This window comes from Leptodactylus fuscus, chromosome 3 (genome assembly GCF_031893055.1).
Source record: "Leptodactylus fuscus isolate aLepFus1 chromosome 3, aLepFus1.hap2, whole genome shotgun sequence".
Classification (NCBI taxonomy): Eukaryota; Metazoa; Chordata; class Amphibia; order Anura; family Leptodactylidae; genus Leptodactylus; species Leptodactylus fuscus.
Genome location: NC_134267.1, coordinates 158,269,050 through 158,283,462, shown reverse-complemented (window position 1 = coordinate 158,283,462; position 14,413 = coordinate 158,269,050). Strand labels below are relative to the sequence as shown.

Sequence of the window (14,413 nt, the reverse complement as noted above, 5' to 3'; positions counted from 1 at the left end):
CCATTAGGTTCCCTGCAACAGCATTCCGTTGCGGCTAGCCACGCAGAATCCATTTTCTGCCGTGTGAACATACCCTTTGTTGATTACATATCTTCCTCTGGAAGGAGAAGTTATGTCCTGCAGTGCTCAGACCCCACTGCATGCAACATGTTGCAACCACAATTGGACAGTCACACAAAAAGCCAACATTTCTAGACTATGTCGCATGAAACATCACTCCCCCAGACAGCAATTGTGTCGCACATGTATTTATGCAGGTGTAGACAGAAAATTTACAATCTTTAAAGAGGACCTTTCATGTCCTCAGGTACATGCAGTTTTATATAGCACTAGAAAGCTGACAGTGTGCTGAATTCAGTGCACCGTCGGCTTTCCCGTTATGTGTCTGCAGGTTGGCGTTATCAGTGTCGTTACCAATCTCTGCCCACTGTCAGAAGAGCGTTACTCACAGCCCAGCTAGACTGTCAGGAATGCCCCTCCTGACTGTACTCGTCAATAGACTAATACTGGGAGGGGAGTTCCTCACAGCTCAGAGTCATCACTAGACGGTAAGGAACGCTCCCTCTGACCGTACATAAATATTAATTATTAATAAATAAAGGAAAACATTGGCATTCTTTTACTGCTCAAAAGAGACAGGCATCATACATATGACAGGATAGCGTCATAGGTAAAATAAATCTGCATGCATTCTTGCTTCAGTGCCCTTTTCACTGAGTCTATCACTACCGGTCAGTATGGCTTTTTATCACCTAGGTTCTGCTTAAACTTTTGGTTTATGTTTTTTCCCTTTGCCCCTTGATATTAGGTTTGTGGGAATATAGCATACTGTTTTATATTTTACATACCCTACTTCCTTATGGGGTTATGATGGAACTCTAACTATTATCCTTGACTTATTTTACTAAGGACTCTCCTTTGACCTCGTGTGATGGTTCTTTTATGTGGTTATGTCTGACCCTGCAACATTTGTACAAGTCATTGTATCAATAAAGTTATTTCTTACTTTGATGATTGACACTGAGTTTTTAGGTGTTTTGACATTAGGACTATGTAGCAACCTTTGTATTATGTAAGCCATCCATGCCCATAAGATGGTCTGTCAAAAATTGTACTTCCAACCTCTCCAACTATGTGCATGCTCAACCAAACAAATAAAATTGTAATGCATTTCCTTTTTACTTTATCATACTTTAGGTTTGTCCCAAAAAAGTTTTAATACTATAGATGTGACTTACAACATTCACAGTCTGGCCATGAAATATGATGATTTACCTGGGAACAAAGGACTGGGCATTTCAAAATCCAGGCATAAGTTAGAGGACAGGCCGATATTAAGGGGTATCAGTAAGAATCCTCCCTGGAATGCTCACTGCCAATAACAGAAGAGATTGTTGTTGTAGGATCCCCTGAAGAGATTGTTCTTCCCCATTTAGCTTTCATAGGCCTGTTTAAATAGGCCAAAGCAAACAAGTGCAGATAAGCATGTTCCACATTGATGGGCATTGCTGGCGGTAGAGACCTGACTGTCTAATACAGACTTCAGGTAGCTAGTTCAGGTAAGATCTAATGTGTGGACCGCAGGAAAGGAAGAGATGAAGTGCTGGGTGTTTTTATGCATCTTCTGTGTAGTGTTCCTTTAAGCTCTTGTGCACACTACGGTTACCATACAGGACTCTCTATACAGGTGAACAAATCAAACCATTACAATGATACACACAGAATTAGGTTTTCTCTGTGTAGTAATATATGACATTCACTACCATATTTATGCCATGCGACTAAAATTATTTTTGTTTTTTCATTTTGGAGTAGTTTTCTGAGTTGATGCTCCTGTGGCTTCCAGATGAAAGCTGTAACACAAGAGTACAGATCATGGATCTTTATTTTCAGTCTTCAATAAGTTTGTCCAAACAAGAAAAGATGGAGAATGCCAACTCTAGGGGAATATCACCACCAGATTGTGGATATTGTGAAAGCACACAGACCCCACTATAATGGGGTCCGTGTGTTTTCCACACAAATCACGCAGACAGAGAAGTGCCGCTTGACGTACTTTTCTCTCCACATGATTCGTGTGGACACCAGGTGGAAAACACACGGGCCCCTTTATAGTCTATAGGGTCCATGTGCTTTCATTGCTTTAATGTGTTTGGTATTCCATTCCGCTTGGGAACCCTCAGACGGAATACAGAACGCCGATGTGAACCAGGCCGTACATCGTCATAACTGAATGATCGGCAGGAAGCTTTAAGCTTTTTACATATGCCATACCCCCAATTGATACCTCTACACATCACTGAATTTTGGCTTCAGTTATTCACATATCAGCAATCCTTCAAAGGAACCTAGAGCTGGTACTGAACCAGTCTGTTGTGTGTAGGAGACCTACGGTGAAGACTTTCCCCTCCAATGCTTTCAACACAATGGGGCAGAATTAGAAATTGAAATGTGCCAGAATTCTGGCGTAATTTGAGCCGGGGGGGGGGGGAAATCTAACCTGCCCTGCTGCCACGTTTATCGAGAATTTTTGGCATCTAAGGCTGAGCATTCAATCGGAAGGTAACAAAAACAAAAAGTCAGCTCAATCGATCAATTTGCACTCTTAATCGCTTATGTCAATTAATTTTAGCCAATGGCAGTGTGAGATAGGAAGACATGGATGAAAAGATATGTCACTAACTATATGCTATCCGATCAGGATTGCCGACATGTAAATAACCAAAATAATCTCCCAGTCCTATAGCCACTTTTACGAAAATGGGCAAGGCTAGGCGGAAAGGTCCATTTTGCAACATAGTGCACCAAAGTTTTGGCACTTTTTCCTGGCATAAACTAACCTGATAATAGGTGGTGTAATGTTAGACCAGACAGTCTAAAAATATGACAATAGTTATCAAACAGCATCAGACACTTAGATAAATCTGGTGCAGTGTAAGAGCGTCTAACCTTTAGACAGTATTAGCAAATCTGCCCCAAAATCTATTGTGAAAGATAGGGACTCCTAACAACATTAAACGACTATGATCCTTGGAGTCCTTGCCGGGAAATCCAGCTGATATATGGACCATATTCCTCTGGGTGCAAAAGGCCTTAGGATGCTAAGCACACACTGGCCAACTGCTAGGGGTATTTTCCATGGGTTTATCAACAGGCCCCAGGTACCAGGCCATTTCAGATTGCCCACATTAGTGCAGTTTCACACAGAAAAGTTCGGCTAGGAAAAACACTCTAAGGGCTCGTTCACATCTGCGTTGTGAACTCCGTAGTTCAGGTTTCCGTTTCCTGCCTAAAACAGAGGCAGGAGACGTAAACCTGCAGGAGTCTCTCTCACCCATTCATTTGAATGGGTGAGAGAGATGTCCGGCCGTGAGCGTTTTAGGCTCTCCGCCGCGAAACCGGGTTTTATAATCCGGACACAGAGTCGGACATGCAGTACTCTGTGTCCGGATAAAAAAAAAATCTGGTTTCGCGGCGGAGAGCATAAAACGCTCACGGCCGGACCCGGTCTGAGCTTTCCGACTTCTGGCATGCAGAAGACGGAAAGCTCAGAACGGACAGATGAACGCAGGTGTGAACCTAGCGTAAATTGGACTGATTTACTGGCCATAACATGGCTCAGCTGAGCCCAGACCAGGTGAATAGTGGTCAGGGCAGCACATCTGGTGGACATACAGGTAGTCCAAGTATCAACTGCCTGAAAATAAGCAAAAAAGGTTTTGCAGGACCTACTCTACCTAAGATATTAAGGAAAAAATATCTTTGTACCGTGTTAGCCAGTGGACATGAAATATAAAATATTGAGAATCTTCAGTAGTTGATATCTTTTTTTAATGGCTAACTAAAAATGATGACAGATTGCAAGCTTTCAGGATATCTCAGATCCCTACCTCAGGTATAGTTTAACCACAATTTCTGAAGGACACATAGGAATAGAATTTTAATTCAACTTCTGCAAAAAAAACAAACAAACCAGACTTTAGAAGCCAGTTACTAACTACGGACCATGCCATGACCATTAGAGGCCCACAAATAAGGCATTTCATACACTGATAGAAGTAGTAGCTGCAAAGGCAAGGGACGGGAGTTTGATATTTCTACAAATAACATCCCAGTATAGCAATGTGCATTTCCTGCCAGTCCATCATAAAATCTAGAATGGATATCAGCTGAAATAATGGACATATTGCGAATTTTAAAGTAAGGCCGCAGGTCACTTTATTCACAGAAATTGTACTGAAGAAAGCAGCAATGTCCAGTCAAACAGGGGGCACAAGACCCTTGGTTTTTGAGATCAGAAGGAGTCATAGAGCTTGGACCCCACCAGACACAGGTTACATATAAGTATACAAGGAAATAGTGTGGCAATAAACAAAAAGTCAAAGAGGTTTTCAAGCCCCTAATGCATATTTCATGCTCATAACCTATCCACTTAATGGGCCATCAGTATGTTATGTAATGGGATACCGTGCAGATCAGCTGTTTGAGCAGCCTCCGGGCACCCGATAGAGCACGCCTGTAGTCTGCTCTCATTCTAGTCATAGGAGCAAAGATGCGGTCCCTCCCACTCTATAAGAGGGTGCCGAGGAATTCCACTACTTGAATAGGATGGGACTACAAGCGATCCCCGTTCACTGCAGCGGCTCCCAGAACTGCTGATCTGTCTGGGTCTAGGTATTGGACCCCTCAAATCCTGTGGATAGGACATAAGTATTAAATATACATTAGGGGCTGGAAAACCTCTTTAACAGGGATGGGGCACTAGATCATGGTGTTAACAAAAAGTAGCCTCTGTTTACAGACTTATGCAGGAGGTATACAGTATGTCAGGAAGATTTCTCATTGAAAGGCACTAGCATAGGTCACTGTCCTGGCCTTAGGACACTAGTCTCTGCTATATGCTTTCTGCAAGATGTCTCTGCATGCATAAGAACATGTTATATTTGCTAGGGGTTTCTATGGTGCATAATCCAAGAATAAATACCCAAAACACCTTTACACAAGTTAAGAATCATAAAAAGTTAATTCTGCTTTCTTGCCTTTGGTTCTGATCGACCAGAGGCAAAAATAATATAATAAAGGCATGGCGCAGCACAATAGATGGATTCAAGGCAGTGTAAAGTAAGGTCCTTGTCAGGCAAATGCACAAATGTGCCTAGTTAGCTTTACATAGTGCAAATCTGGCCACACACTATTGAAAGCTGTTGGCTGACTAACTGGTGACTAACTGGTAGCTGCGGAGTAAAGACCAGTTTTGGGTCAATTTATCATCCATCATAAGTCTGCTACCAAATAGACATCAACATTAATTAAACAAAAAAAAAAAAAAAAAAACACAACAACACTTCACTTCCGTCATAAGTCCGTTAATTTTGAACGGAGCCAAAAGTCCTGCACCCTGTGTTATTATCACTGCCAAAATAACACCGGTCACCAACAACAGTTGTGGGAACACCCCCTAAAATGTTGTTACTGGGAACACCTTTTTAAAAGGGATATTCCCATCTTGGTATTTAGGGCTATTTGCATAGGATATGCCATAAATGCCCGCCCCAGTGCATGAGCGGTGGCCACAGTCACAAGAGCAAGTGAAGTTGACTATTTCTGGAAGTCTTTCAGAAGTAAATGGAGAGGCTTGTGCATGCACCTCATTTATGGGAACAAACAGGTACCTGTACACAAGATAGATGTCCCAGGACTACATTCTCCTTAAGCCTTGGCAGATGCAGAGTGGAGTGGTTAGAGCACTGTGACGTTAACCATCAAAGGTGGGCAAAAATTGGCATGCCACAACATCCCAACCCATTTGTATGCTGTGCACTCTGTGTTATAATATACTATGTCCCCTATGCCCTTCCTGTATAGTTGGTGCTGGGTCCAGAGAGCGGACACTGGTATCCACAGCATCCCATAAATGCTCTATTGGGTTGAGTCCAGGCGAGCGGGCGGGCCAATCGAGGGTCATGTTCATTAAGCCAATCCCGTGCCACCAATAAGCGATGACATGTTGCATTGTCCTGTTGGTACACAACATCCCCATCAGGGAACTCCAACACCAGAAAGGGGTACAGATGGTCTGCAATAAGTTGCACTTATCGAGTACCGGTCATTGATCCCTGCATCCGGACAATGGGGCCCAATTGCGACCATGTGAACACGGACCAAACCATGATGGAGCCACCTCCCATCTGGACACGACCCTGCTGGCATGTAGGATCCATTGCTTCATGGGGCATACGCCACACTCTCACTCACCCATCGGCTCTGTACAAGTGGAACCGTGATTCATCAGACCATTCCACACGCCGCCACTGTTCCATGGTCCAATGACAATGGTCGTGGGCCCATACCAGTGTTCGAGCTCTGTGTTGCAGCGTCAGCAAAGGGACACAAGTCAGGCGCCCACTGTTGAAGCCTATGTGGTGAAGTTCTCCGCATACAGTCCTGGTGGAAATGGGTTCCTGGCGTCCCACATTCAAGTCAGCAGCGATTTGACCCACAGTAGACCGTCAAGAGCCCCATACGACTCTGCGGTGGTGACGTGACATCCGTTCATCGAACACTCGTGGTCAACCAGTGTGCCGAGACACTGTTGACCTCGGAAACCCAAATTCCCGGATAATCTCCAAAATGCTATTCCTCATGCGTCTTGCCCCGATTATTATCATCCCAATTTCAAAGTCACTTAACTCGCAATGAGCTGCCATGTTCACAAGGCACCTGTCTGCATCAGACTGCTCAGATATCCTGGTGACACTAGCACCATAGGCCACATTGTGTCACAGTGTTTGATTATTATATCCAACACAACCGGCACTAGGACACACCTTCCCTTGACTTTTGGCCACCGAGTGTATAATGGCTCCCTCAGTTCCTTTGCAGACAGTGTGGAAGGGAGCAAGTGGTGAACTGGATTCAATACTCACCATTCTGTTCCAGGATCTGATGTAATGTTGGTACTTTGTGCCCATTGTTGGGTCCAATCAGGTGGGCCGAGGCCAGAACCCCTGTGTCCAGCATCTAAAAACCCCAGGAGCAGCCCCTTGAACACTTTACACCTTCACATTCAGGACACAAAATTATTGCTACTGTGACGCTCCAATTGACCATTTTCTCACTGGAGGCTTTTCTTTTAAAAAGGTTGCCCCATAAAAGCAAAATCTGATCATATGAACTATCAAATAATACAGGCATCATGGGGAAGGGGCGCACCTGTATAAGTCTAAAAAGAGAGACTGTACAAGTTGCCTCCATTCTTTTATTACATGGATTGCCTACTCCGGCAACAGCTGCTTGTCAGCTTGGGTCCACATTTTCAGAAGGAGATCAGACAAGTCCATTAAAGAGGACCTTTTACCACCTCCACAAATTCTAGCTCTGAGCATCTATTAATAGCTGTTGCTCCACTGGTTCCAGCTCTGTTAGAATTTTTAAATAGGACCTTATACCAACCCAACAACTCCAGTTCTTTAGATCAATTAATAGGATATTCTCTAGCCCCCACCATTCCTGAGTAAGCAGTGTAAGTATTTTTAGTGCCTGATACGATATACAGACTCTGTGCTGTCAATAGGGCGGTGTCAGACAGGAACAGAGAAGGGGTGCGATACTGAGCTCTGGTTCCTCTGATTGGAGCTCTGAATCTCAACCACCTGCCTGACACCGCCCTCCTGACATTACAGAGCTTTAATAGCTAATCAGGCATCAAAACTAACTGCATTTATTGCTCGGGAACTATGGGGTCTACAGAAAATATTCCAACTGCGCTGGGAATAAGTGGAATAGGAACTATTAACAAATGCTAAGAACGTGAATGCATGTAAGTGGTAAAGGTCCACTTTATGTTCTGTAATGTCAGAAGGGCAGAATCAGGCAGTGCCTGTGATTTAGAGTTCCAATCAGAGGCAGCCAGTGTCAGAGCTCAGAATCACAACCCTTGCCTATGCCGGCCTGACACCGCCCTCCTGACAGTACAGAGCCTAAATAGAACATCAGACACCAAAACTAACAGCACTAAGGAATGATGAGGGCTAGAGAAAAAAAAAATTCCAACTGAGCCAGAATCAGTGCAGAAGCACCCATTATAAACGGTGCAGAGAGCTGGACTTGGATATGGTAATAGGCCCTCTTTAAGGCTCGATTTACGTTCCTATAGTGCACAGTTCAGTGACGGATGGATAGGATCCATAAACAGCAACTTGGAGAGGACTTACAGATATGAGTAATTATTTTCTACACTATACACAGTGAGCACTAAAAGAAAAGGAAGTCATTGAGATAAATCAAAGATGCCAGCTTACTACACCAAGTCAATACATGTATTTACCTCTATCTAAATGGATGTACCAGCCACACACATTATTTATAGATATAGTATATATACACACACACACATTATACATATAGTATATACACACACTACATATATATATATATATATATATATATATATAGAATACAGTATAAACACTATATCATATATATATACACACACATACAATATATAGAATACAGTATATAAACACATGCCATCTGTGTGATCAGAAGCTGTTACCAAATTCTATCTAAACAGATGTACCAGCCACACACATTATATATCGGTACAGTATATACACACACACATATGTACACAGTATACACATACATGCATCTGTGTGATCAGAAGTTGTTACTAAATTCTTTTCACCGCTTTTACACTTGAGACCCCACCAATAAAGCCAAGGTACAATGGAGCCCAACCAAAACTGACAAGAGGGTATAGTAAACCCTGGGGGTGCAGGTACATGTACCTGGCAGGTGTCTGAATAGGGAGAACAGTAAATCATATTACACCATGTTATCAGCTGGGAATGATGAAACCTACTGGGCACAGACAATGCCAACCTACAACATTAGAAAGATCCCGCAGGGTATCAGCAGGGACAGGATCCATGTAGTGTCATCTGCCAGAACACAGCCTGCACCCTGTGACAGGCCTGCGGAGCAAGCAGGGGGCATCTAGAGCCCCCACTACACTGCATAGCATGAGCAGCCCCAATAACAGGGGGCTGCGGGGAAGGATCTGCTGATGGGGGAGAGGATGCAAAATTACTGACTGCAGAAAAGACAGACAGGATGAGAGATGGAAAGTGTCAGGAGGGAGAAGAATGAGGAAGTCACATAATGAGGGATGAGGAGGAGGAGGAGGATGGTAATGGAGGAGCTGGCAGACAAGGTGTGCGGGGGTGTGCAGGAAATCACTGTACCGGGTGAGGATCGGGAGATGATGGCTGTCAGCGCGGGGAGAGCGCACACATGAACAAGGAGGAGGAGAATGGCTCAGTGTAATGAAGGCAGATGAAGGAGGACATAGCTCAGCTGTGAGCGGGGAGGGACGGCGGGCTACGACTACATCAGGCCCGGAGCATCACACAGCCGCTCCCTACATTACCTGTTCCCGGCCCGCGGCCTCCGCCTCGGTGATCCTGGCTCCCCACCGCCTCTTCAGCCCGGGATCCCGTTAGAAGGAGCGGCCTCCTGCAGTCTGTATCACACGGCCCCGAGATCCGCCACACCCAGGCCCGAACCACACACACAGGAGAAGGGGGATGTCACTCAGTGTTCCGTACAAATCTTGTAACCTAACCCTGTGCTCGGCTCAGATACATCCCTGCCCTGTCCTCGTATAAGTAGAATGTGCGAGTCCTGCACCGGAGCGCTCCTACACCGCGCCTAGACAGACGACGCGAGCACAGAGCTGACAATAACCCCCCTGAAAACGAATGGTATGACCCAGAGCGAGAGCACGGACGCTACCAAGTAACGCAAAGGGGAGGGGAAATGACAGCACTGAAAAGCTTGCTTCCTTTTTATAATCATATTCCCCTGCCAACACTGTACTACAAATGGCACTAACAGGAACAGACGTTTCCTATATTGTAAATATATATACCTCACATTTGTACACAAGTATGAATATCAATAAAGATTTATATGTAAGATAGAAACATTTTTATTAATAACAAAAAAGCTGTCACAGATATAACACACTTCCATAATAGACTTTGTCCTCAACAGTGATAGGACCCTTTCACTACAGTATAGGGCACAGCAATGTATATAAATTATGACTATGCCTGTGGTTCAGTCCATTCAAGTGAATGTGGTGGCAGGTACTATACTAATATGGGCAATATTGTGTGAAAGACTGAAGTGAAAGGTCCTGTAGCCTTCATTGTGGGGCGAGCAACATCTGACCTGTATCACACAGACTAAATACCACGGTGTGAATACAGTCTAAGGTATTTAATTCGGTCCTAGTCTCTAAAGAGCGCAGTGAACGTCATCCTTGTGACAAGTCAGTTAGTGAAATGTCTCCCCTCCTAGATATTCTACTATCAACTGTGAATGGGCAAACCATGTAAAGTTACAGAGCAAAGTTGCCACATGCTGAGACACACAGCACATAAAAGTCGCCACTGCAGAGTTTCAAAGCTATCCTGACTTAACATCGGGACAAAAACTGCATGAGTTTCCATGGTCAGGCAGCTGTATGTAAACTCTGGGATTCTGGATAGCAGAGGGATTACATCTGAATTTTCCAAGAAAAGAAAAAAAATACAGCACAAGGCGTTAATAGCGTAATACTATATGGGTAAATAATGAACAGTAAGTAAATGGTAGAAGGCTCGCCTTCCGTGGTTGTGACAGACAGCTGACAATCACTATGTAGGCTTGTAAACAGGGGTGAACCTGCCCCTTTCGCCACCCGAGGCGAACGACAGAAAGCCGCCCCCCCTCTCCCCGGGAGGAGGGGGCGTGGCGGAGTGGAGGGGGTGTGGCTTAGCGCCATTCGCAGGCAGAGAGCAGGCACGGAGAGGACCTGCTCTCTGCCTGAGCGTCAGGGGAGGCTGCTGGAGCAGCGCTGCTCCAGTGGCCTCCCCAATCCACCACTCGGTGCTAAGCCAGTCCAGGACAGCTTGTCCTGGACTGGCTTAGGTAACCAAAAATGCCGCCCTGAAGGTGCGGCGCTGCTTGTAAATGAGGGACCTCCAGGTAGGGCGGGGAGCCTCTGCAGGTGGATGAACCCCAGAGTGCAGCAGCCAGCCTCAGGAGCGCGGCATACTTTGTATAGGTGTCAGAACATCGAATGAGAAGAAAAAGGAGGCAGAAGGCACTTGGTCCAACCATGCAATCTTTTATTAAACACACAACGCGTTTCAGGCAATATCTCCCTTTTTCAAGTGTGTACATACAACATGACAAGTCCAGAACATACATATATATATATATATATATATATATATATATATATATATATAGTGCCTCCTGCCTCCTTTTTTCTTCTCATTGGATACATCTGCACTTACTGAAAGTCAAAGAACTCTATAGGCTGTCCCAGACCAATAGGCCAAAGGTATAGATGGATAATAATAGGCAGTCCCTATGTAGAGGTGCAGAGGGACCCTAACAAAGGGGGGTAGAGATCAGGAGGTGGTATACAAGTGGAAAACACTAAGGCTATGGACACACAACAACTACAGCCGTGACTCTCGTCATGTGACCAAACATAGCCATGTTGCCCTTGCGCTGTAACTCCTTCACTCATGTTAGTGAATGTAGTTGCACTGCGACCCTGAGGGTACTGCGGCCATGACTTTTAGTTGAAAAAAAGTTGAACATTTATTAACTTTTTTGCAGCGTTTGCATTGTGATTCCATTCACTAATGGGAGCCACGGCCACAGTTGCCATGTTGCCCTATTCTAAATGTTCAGTTGGTGAGGTGTGAAGAGATCCAGGAGAGGGATAAGCCTGTGAAGCCAAGAGATGACAGAACTTTGAAGAGGAATCACTGGTCAACTGTGTTAAAGGCAGAAGAAAGTCTACAAGAAGTACAGAGAAATCTAGTTGGTTTGTAGCAGGTAGTAGATCATTAGCGACTTTGGTTAAGGACATTTCAGGACAGTGGCGAGGTCAGAAATGAGAATGAGACAAAAGATTGAGATGGACATCTTGCTCTACGAATTTTGAGGCAAGTAGGAGTACTGAAATGGGGCAATAACTGGCCAACGCACACTAACGCTAGGGTTTCCTTTATTTGGGTCCGCTTGGAGACCCAAAAAACGGAAACCCAATCCATTTAAAAGTGGTTACCTGCAGAAACCCATGGACCTCATAGACTATAATGGGGTCGATTGGTTTCCGCCCAAAAAATGCAGAGAGAAAAGTCCTGGTTGGCATTTTCAAGCGGATACAGGGACGGAATCCCTAACCAGAATCCAGGTGCAGGTGTGAACCTAGCAAACATTTCTTATTCTAAGCTATCCTTCCTCTTTTCCTCAGAACTTGATCGCTCCACGTAGAAGTTACTCTGCACTCCGGGCACTTAGTATCAGTATATTCACAGATACCGGCTGGTGACAGGCTCATACAGCTTCAGTTATATGAACTTATTTATTAAATGAGGGCTGGACCATTGTACCAAACAAGCCCTCTGACCTCTTGTGTTTCCCTATTTCCTCATAGATTGTAAGCTCTCACAAGCATGGCTTCTTCTATCACTCCTATTGTTTGATACGTTACACTGTAATGTCAAATATTGTCAGCTTTTTTTATGTACCCTCTGATTTAAGTGCTGCGGAATATGTTGATGCTATATAAATACAGTTATTATTATTAATATTAACAGGCCAGTTCAGCACCCAGACTCTGCAAAGCCATGCTGTAATGATGGGTGCAGTATATGATTTAGAATTGCCTTCCTGAAATATGCAAGGCCTTTTCTGAAAGTGACATTGTCCGGATGGGAGCATGTGTTGTTTTAAAATCACTATATACTACTCAACATTGATAGTGATTTCCAAATGCATAAGCGACTTATGCCATAAGCAATAATGCATCCCCATAACATCAGAGATGCAGACTTTTGAACTGTGTGCTGATAAATAGCTGGATGGTCCTTCTCCTCTTATATGGTGTCCATAAATAATTTCCAATTTTGATTCTTCTAATCACAGAACAGTTTTCCATTTTTTTTCAGTCCAATTTACATAAGTTTTGGCCCAGAGAAGATGATGGTGTGTCTGGATTGTGTTGCTATATGGCTTCTTCTTTACATGTTACAGCTTTAACTTGCATGTGTGTTTTGCACAATAAACTGTGCTCACAGATAATTCACTGTTAATGCAATGATTTGTATTACAGACTCTACTCTTGCTTCTCTAACATGCTTTTTTGCCCCTCTAGCAGATTATCATTAGTACCACTTCCTTTACCAGCCCTTTGTTAACTCTGTCCCGACCTGTCTGTCTAAATTAGTTAATTTTTCAAATAAAATGGAAAAATATCTTTTTTCAACTTCTACCATGTGCTCTATGTTCTATTGTGAATATAATATAGTAATATGAGATTTCCAAATCATTGCAGAAGGGCTAGTATAGTATAATGCCTCCCACATGTAATATACTGGCCCCACAGAGCTACATCTGTGCCACCATGTGTAATATAATGGTCCCCACGTGTGGCATCCACAGTCCCCCCACGTCTATCAGAGTGGGAGTCGGGCTGTGAAAAAAGGAAGGTGTTGGGGTCAGTGGTTTGGCCTTCCAACTCCATAAGCCCTGAGTACAAAAGTCAGACACCTTTAATAGTTATATGAGAGGATCTAAGAGCTCCACAATTTATGCAGGACATCCAGTGGCCACAATTGTTGCTATTGCCCTTCATGGCTTACAACTGCTTTTTTTTCAGCATGATAATGCTTCCCCACACACAGCAAGTGTTTCCCAAGAATGTCTTGCCAAACTGCAACATTTCCTTGGTCTGCCTGGTCGCGAGATTTATTACCAATCAAGCATTTATGGGACCAGATGAGATCCTATAAATGTGCCGTAAGATACCATACAGAACTTGTATACCTCCAGGCCCAATCATATCTCATCTTGTATCCAAGCTAAATGTGGTTCAGCAGGTTACTAGAGACTCCTTTCTGTTGTATAGTTTTCCCCAATAATCTTATCCCTTTGCTCTAATATTGTGATCACTGATATATCATCATTACATTGATGTAAGAAAGTTTCATGTGAATCCAACAACTTCTTAGAGCATTATTGTTTTTGTCAGTGAGTGTAGTAGTCCTTGACCATTTTTGGATCTATAAGTGCATTACCCCTGCATGCAGTGCCCATCCACTGAACCTGCAGCTGCTTCAGGAAAAACATGGTATTATATGGCCTCCATTCAAATTGAAGGGTACCCATTCATGTGTCAGAAAGCAAAAGTTGCCCAGTGGGGCCTTTAAATATTTATATTTCTTGTGCTAATTTTTCCATTGCTCACTCCCATAGCCCCTTTTGTCCCACTGACAGTCAGTTGTTTATTACAGTATACTGACGTTACTTGGGCATGAATGTGCCAACATGGCCTGCTGTGGTG

At 43.9% G+C, this 14,413-nt stretch overlaps 1 protein-coding gene across 5 annotated transcripts in view; it reads right to left on the bottom strand.

Annotated features, from left to right (window-relative positions):
• Positions 1-14,413, bottom strand: part of GNB4 (G protein subunit beta 4) — a 79,125-nt gene that overhangs the window by 21,095 nt on the left and 43,617 nt on the right. Inside the window, exon 1 of one of the 5 annotated variants that reach the window (XM_075268658.1) lies at positions 9,426-9,754. The exons of 2 other annotated variants lie outside the window; for them this stretch is intronic. The gene's annotated coding sequence lies outside the window, so the exon portion shown is untranslated. 2 more of the 5 variants (XM_075268655.1, XM_075268659.1) reach the window with 2 other exon arrangements.